Source organism: Meles meles, chromosome 3 (assembly GCF_922984935.1).
Source record: "Meles meles chromosome 3, mMelMel3.1 paternal haplotype, whole genome shotgun sequence".
NCBI classification, from domain to species: Eukaryota; Metazoa; Chordata; class Mammalia; order Carnivora; family Mustelidae; genus Meles; species Meles meles.
Genome location: NC_060068.1, coordinates 15,883,313 through 15,890,436, shown reverse-complemented (window position 1 = coordinate 15,890,436; position 7,124 = coordinate 15,883,313). Strand labels below are relative to the sequence as shown.

General features: G+C 36.5%; 1 pseudogene; it reads right to left on the bottom strand.

Annotated features, from left to right (window-relative positions):
- Positions 1–3,048: 3,048 nt before the first annotated feature.
- Positions 3,049–4,615, bottom strand: LOC123938832 (annotated as a pseudogene).
- Positions 4,616–7,124: the final 2,509 nt, after the last annotated feature.

The following is a 7,124-nucleotide window of genomic DNA, read 5'->3' as shown; positions in this document are numbered from 1 at the left end:
AATTGTTAGCCTTATTTCCCTTTCTGACATATTGTCTATGTCGATAGCCATTAGCTCTGTTGCAGAAGGTCCATCCTCTGTATTTTCTTCTGTTGGGCATTCCTCCTCCTAGTCATTTTGGTAAGAGATGACTGAACAGATGCACATGGATATATTGATTGTGGTGCAGTCAAGGTGCACCCTGGAACGCTTCTGTGCAATCAGAATTTCCCACCCAAATGAGAGAAAAAAGAAAAGAAAAAGAAATAGAGGAAAAATAGAAAAGAGAGAGAGAGACTGAGACAGGAGAAAAGGGAAGATAAAAGAGAAGGCTCAGCCCAAATGGGCTCTGAGTTAAGATTCATGAAGTATACAAACAAAAACAGTCAAACCAAAAGACTGATAAAAGTATATAAACAAACAAAAAAAAAGGATATGACAAGAGAAAAAAATATATATATAAGCAAAAAAAGGAAGAACCTCGTCAAAAAGAACCCCAAGTATAAGATTTATATACTATCAGGACAAACACAAATACACAGAAACACTGGTGGAAGGAAAAGATGGGAAAGTGCTTATAAATTCTCAGTGTGGGCGAGGAAGGTTATTTTGATTCTACCTGGATGTATCTTGGTGTCTTTGTTAAGGGACTCAGTTTTCCTAAGATACAGGGGGATTAAAAATTGGTTTACCTATAGGGGTAACATTGACTGGGGAAAGGGGATTACCTTGAAGTTTAACTCTATATGTATAGTAGAAAATAAAAATTAAAAAAGAATAAACTAGACTAAAATAAATAAATTTTAAAAAAAAAGTAAAATTTAAAAAAAAAATTTTTACATTTTTAAAAATAGAAAAGCAAAATAAAACACCGGTGTATGTATCAAAAAGTTCAGGTTAGAAGGTTATTAAGGAATTTGATGTACTGGACATCTCACTGTGATGGTAAATAGGTTAAAAAATTATCTATATGTGTAAAAAAAAAGGAGTTAAAAATAAAAGTTGTATTTATGAAGTAGTGGTGGTTGTTCTCTTGTCATCTTCTTTTTTTTTTTCTTCCTTCCTGGTTGGTTTTCTTGGGGAGGGGTCTGCCACGTGTGTTTTCTGTCAATGATGTTCCCTGAGTTAGGTCCTCCCGCCCCCCTCAATGGGGCTGGCTCTTAGGAAACCTTTTTTTTTTTTTAGGCTTGTTCTCCGGAGGTTTTTATGTTTGTTCATCTGTTTTCTCTCGCCTTCACAGCTTTTGATCCTTTTTGGAAGTTTAGAGGAGAGCAAACTGCACCCAGACCTCCCTCTCAGAGAGAAGCCTCAGAATGCTCTGCAGAGCTGCTGGTAGAGTAGGTTCTGACTCACGGTCCCTGGGGATGCAGGATCTCCTCCTTGTACCCAATTACCACGGCAGTGGCGGCTGTCTGGGCAGCCCCAGAACACCAGAGAGGTTCCAAGCAGCGATTACACACTGAGATTTTCCCGCTGGCCTGCACTGGGAATGCTTGGTGCTTCTGGGTGCCAGAGCCCCCAGCTAGCACCTGTGAGCTCCTCTCCCAGGGGAGGGTCTGGGACGCGCGCATTTCAGGGATGCCATCTGGGGAGGCACCCAGCCCCTTACAGGAGCCTGACCCCACACGTTCTCGGGTGCGCTGGTGGCTCAGGCACACCAGCGGCGCAGGGACCGAGACTTGCTTTCTCTGCCACACTCTCTCTGGCTCAGCGCCAGGGGAGGCTGTCCTGAGCCTGGGGACTTAAGCCCCTCTCCCTAACTGCCCCAATTCCCACAATTTTGCCTGCGATGCTTTGCTCTTTTTTTTTTTTTTTTTTTTGAGTGCTTTCTACTAGACTCCAAGCTATTTCTGGTCCCAAGATGCAGGACACTCTCGTATTGGGGTATTACTTTCCAATCGGTTGCCTCTGGTGGCTCCCTCCCCCTTTTGTTTATCTTCCAATATCAGCCAATGTTCCCACTCTGCTTTACCTGCCCACTGGCATCTTCTGCTCCTGTAGAGATCCAGACATGTATAATTCTGACCTCAGGCTGATTTCTTGGGTGATCAAAGTTCTTTGGTAGGTGATCAGCTCACTTTAGGGTACAGGTTGAAATGGTGCCTCCTCCTATTCCCTGCCATCTTGACTCAACTATTTGTTATTTTTTATTGTAGTATAAGATCTTTTTTGAATAAATTAAGGACTGAATATTTGATGATCTTCCTCTTCTTGTTTGTATATTAAGCTAAATACTTTAAATATGAGCTCTAATACCACCTTATGCTGGAAAGCTTCCCTAAGACCTCCTTGTTAAGGTTAATATTTTTCCCATAATACCTTCTACCACAATGTACTAATGATTTTGGAGAAGTAATGGCCACAGGATATCTTCAGGTTTAGAACCTAAGAACAATATTGCCCTAGTTAAACACAGGCCATAAACAATGAATCTTGGAATACTTCATCAAAAACTAATGATGAATTTTATGGTTACTTACATAACACAATACATTTTTTTTTTTAAAACCAGACCAGTAACTGAATTGTGGAAGTATTGATCAGCCATGGTAACTAGCGCATGATTTCCAAGCTTTGTCACACTGCCACCATGCTGCAAGGACAAATTTTAAAATAATCAAAATTCTGATCCTTTATGTTTTATTCTTAAGTAAGTTCAAATTTATGGAAGGTTAGTATGAATAATAATAGTACAATTAACACTCCTATCACCTTTTGCCTAGATTCTCCTATAAGTTTATACTCCATTTGGTTTATCACCTCTCTCTCCATCTCTCTTTCATCAGTTGTACACCTTATGATCTTTGTTTCTAAATATTTTATCACTTACTTCTTAATAATATGAATATTGAGAAAAATACAACATGAATACAATACAATTGTACAAGCACTTTGAATGCAGAAGTGTAAAAAGGAAGAACTTTCCAGTACAGGGACATAATGCTTTCAAAAGTGACAAAGAGATGATGACACATTATGTTATAAGAATCTGAAGAAAAATATTGCCAAAAGTCCTAAAGTTTTGATTTGTAGAGTGAAGGGGGAAAAACACATTAGTACAAATATTCCCTACTTCATAGTTTCCTGTAGGACAGATCCCACATTCAACAATATTTTTAGGGCCCTTGTTACATCCTTATTCCTAAGACTATAAATTAAAGGATTTAGAACAGGAGTGAGTATAGTGTAAAAGACAGATACAATCATGTCCTTCTTTGGGGTGTGATAGGAGGTGGGAAGCATGTAGGTATAGACAGCAGCACCATAGAAGAGGATGACTACCATCATGTGGGAAGAACAAGTGGCAAAGGCCTTCTTCCATCCCTCTGCTGAGTTCATCCTCAGCAGATGGTGATGAGGATGAAAGAATAGGAGCTTGAAATGATTGTCACAGGGATGAGGAGCATGAGAACACAGCACAGGTACATGAGGGTCTCATAGAGGGAAGTGTCTGAGCAGGAAAGCTTCATTACAGCAGGGACCTCACAGAAGAAATGATGGATCTCCCGGGATCTACAGAAGGGGAAGGTCATGCTGACGGGTGTGAGCATAAATCCATCCACAGATCCTAGAAACCAGGAAGAAGACACCAAGAGGAGACACACCCTATAGTTCATGAGGATAGGATAACGGAGTGGATGGCAGATGGCCACATAGCGGTCATAGGCCATGGCAGCTAGAAGGAAAAATTCTGAACCTCCTAGTGTCAGATAGAGAAACATCTGCAACCCACATTCAGGGGCTGAGATCTTATTCACTCCTGTGACCTGGTCCATGAGCATCTTGGGCACAGTGACAGAAATGTACATCACATCCATGAGAGACAATTGGGTGATAAAAAAGTACATGGGGTTATGAAGGTGAACATCACAGTGTATCAGAAGGATCAGGATGGTGTTTCCAGACAAGGCCATCAGGAAAACTACAAAAATCACCACACAAAGGAGATCTGGGTACTTGGATTGAATGAAGAGTCCCACTAGGTCAAAATCTGATCGTCCAGTATAGTTGGCCACCCAAGTTGTATTCTCCATTGGATCACCTAGAAGAACTATGGAGTTGACAGATCACTCATGGGATATGACCACCCAAAATAACTGTGTGTGTGTGTGTGTGTGTGTGTGTATGCACATATGCACGTGAGCACGTGTGCATGTTTACACATAGCAACCTGGGTGCCAATAAGGGAAAGTTCCAAGGACCTGTAAATTTTTAGATTATAAATTACCTATAATTGACCAAATTTATTAGAAATCTAAGAATTCACAACTATGGTTCAAAGATATCAATACTTAGTCATTCCACCTCTGGGTATACATTTTCCCCCAAGGAAAGCAAAAGAGTATATGCACCCTTACTTTTATTTTTTTTCAAATCTCCAGATGATATTCCTTTTTTAAGTTGTATTTAAATTCAAATTATTTAACATATGGTGTAATATTAATTTCAAGTGTAGAATACAGTGATTCAACATTTTCGTATAACAGCTGGTACTCATCATATATGCACTCTTCATCCCTATAATCTGTTTAACCCATCCCGTCAGCCACCTGCATTCTCATAACCACCAGTTTGTTCTCTATAGTTAAGAGCCTGTTTCTTGGTTTGTCTCTCTCTCTCTCTTCTTTTTTTCCCCCTTTACTCATTTGCTTTGTTCCTTAAATTCCACATATGACTGAAATCACACTATATTTCTCTTTCTCTGATTTATTTCACTTAACATAATACTCTCTAGCTCCATCCATGTCATTGCAAATGGCAAGATTTCATTCTTATGGCCTGAATAATATTTCATTGTGTATTTTTATTGTATATTTTTATATACACCCATATGTTTATTGCAATGTTATTTACAATAGACAAGATATGGAAACAACATCAGTGGATAAGGAAGGAATGGTGTGTAAATATTATTATATATTATATTATATATTATATTATACCATTATATATTATATTATATATATATATATAATATTATACCATTATCATAGTGGATTGAGATTCTTCCCCTTTTTACAACACAGTTGGACCCACAAGTGTATTATAAGTGAAATAAGTCAAACTGAGAAAGACAAATATTACATAATTTCACTCATATGTGGAATCTAAAAATATAAATTAATAAGGAAAAAACAGTATGAGTCCTAGAAATATAGAGAAGAAACTGATGGTTACCAGAAGAGAGAAGTGTGGGGTGATGGACACGATGGTCAAGAGGGAACGGGACATACAATCTTCCAGTTATGGAGTGAATAAGTCACAGGAATAAAAAACACAGCATTAAGGATTATAGTCAAAGGTATCATAATAGTCTGTATGGTGACAGCTGTAACCTACACTTGTAAACATAGCATAACATATAATTTGTTAAATCACAATGTTGTATACCTGAAATTACTATAATATTGTCTGTGAAGTTAATATTGGTAACTTACAGTAAGGTTGCCAGAGTTCAAGATCATGAGATTTCCTGATGATGATTAGTTGTTTATCAATTAGTATGGAAATTTTTGGAATAACTGCCATAGAAAAACACAAAAAGTGAATTATGGAAAAAATAAAATCTCCTATTTATAGAATTTTTTATTATGGAAATCAAAATTGAATCAACTTTTCAGGTTTAAAGATCCAATTGGATCTTAAAAACTCTTAGGTATATATTCTGTATGAGAAGTATTTAGAAAGTAACTGAAACATAACTTAGGGAATATTTATACCAAAAATGTGAACCCTCACTTTCTGTACAAGCCAGGGTGTGATGCTCTGTGGTTGTGCATCGTGTTCCATGTATCCACAGGAGTAAATCAGGGTCCTCACCAATGACCAACCTCTTAGATATTCTAGGGACATCAATTTAGGAGCCCACATTTTGGGGCGGGATTGTGACTATGGGTCCAGAGTATCCTGTACCCACAGTCCCTTTGTCAACTTTACATAAAAATAGGATAATAATGTTAGATCTCAAATATGTTCAGGATTAAATTATGTAACATACTGAAAGTGCTTAGAACATTACAAGATACAGATGAATAAGTACATATATTGTTAATTTAAAGAGTTAATATCTATATCTATGGTGATTATCATGCAAAATCTAGGTAAGAGATGGCAGTTATGATTTGTGTTTTATGATATAAGATGAATTATTTCAGTTAGCCAGTTTTAGTATCTATATAAGATTTGTATTTCTCAATTTCTGTAGTCCCAGACTAATATATATTATATTTATATATGATATATTTATTATTTTTACTCTGGTTAAGCAGATCTTTATGGAAAATCTTAGTACTATCTAGTATGCACTTCTCCAACTTTATCTACTTAAATGTCCTGCTATTTGTTCTAAAATTCAGGTAGAAGAATTCATATTTACAAGATCTTTGTCATTTACAAGACAAGCTTTAGTTGCTTTTACAAGCATAATCTACTTTTTGGTCTAGAGTAACCAGTTTTCATCAAAACTGAGATGTAGAGAGCAAAACTGAATAATGTTGAGTTTGTCTCTGACTATAATACAACTCCCTATACAATACCAAATCTGGCTACTCAAAACCTCAAAACCTATATCTGTGTTAAATGCTGAGGACAAAAGAAAAAAAATAAGTTGGTTACACTGAAGGAGCTCACAGTCCCTCTATTTAGGCTAAAGTATTGTGTGTGTTTGTGTGTGTGTGTGTGTGTGTGTGTGTATTTACAGTAGAATTTTAAAATGGTTCAAAATAAATAAGAAAAAACAATGGAAATAAAATATATCTGTCTATTTTGAAAAAAATCAGTAATAACCTCTTTTATATTTTTCTCTTCAAGAGATCAAACCTTCCCAACTTCCCAACTACGGACATGTTAAATGTTAAATTTTTAAATTCCTTACCAACAAAAATAAATAATAAACAAATATTCGCTCTTCTCTCTAGGAATAGTTTAGGAGTGGATATGATACAGGGTATTTCAGTAATAAATTCTGACTTTCAAAACATTATATACTCCTCTAATGATTACAAAGACTAATCATAATATTCAGCTTATTAGCAGTCCCAGGTTCTGGGTTCCAAAGCAGTAGAAAGCACTGAAAATATATCTGATGCATAATATAAATACTCAAAAAAAAAAAAAACCCTGCTACATGTTGCATTAAAAAATAC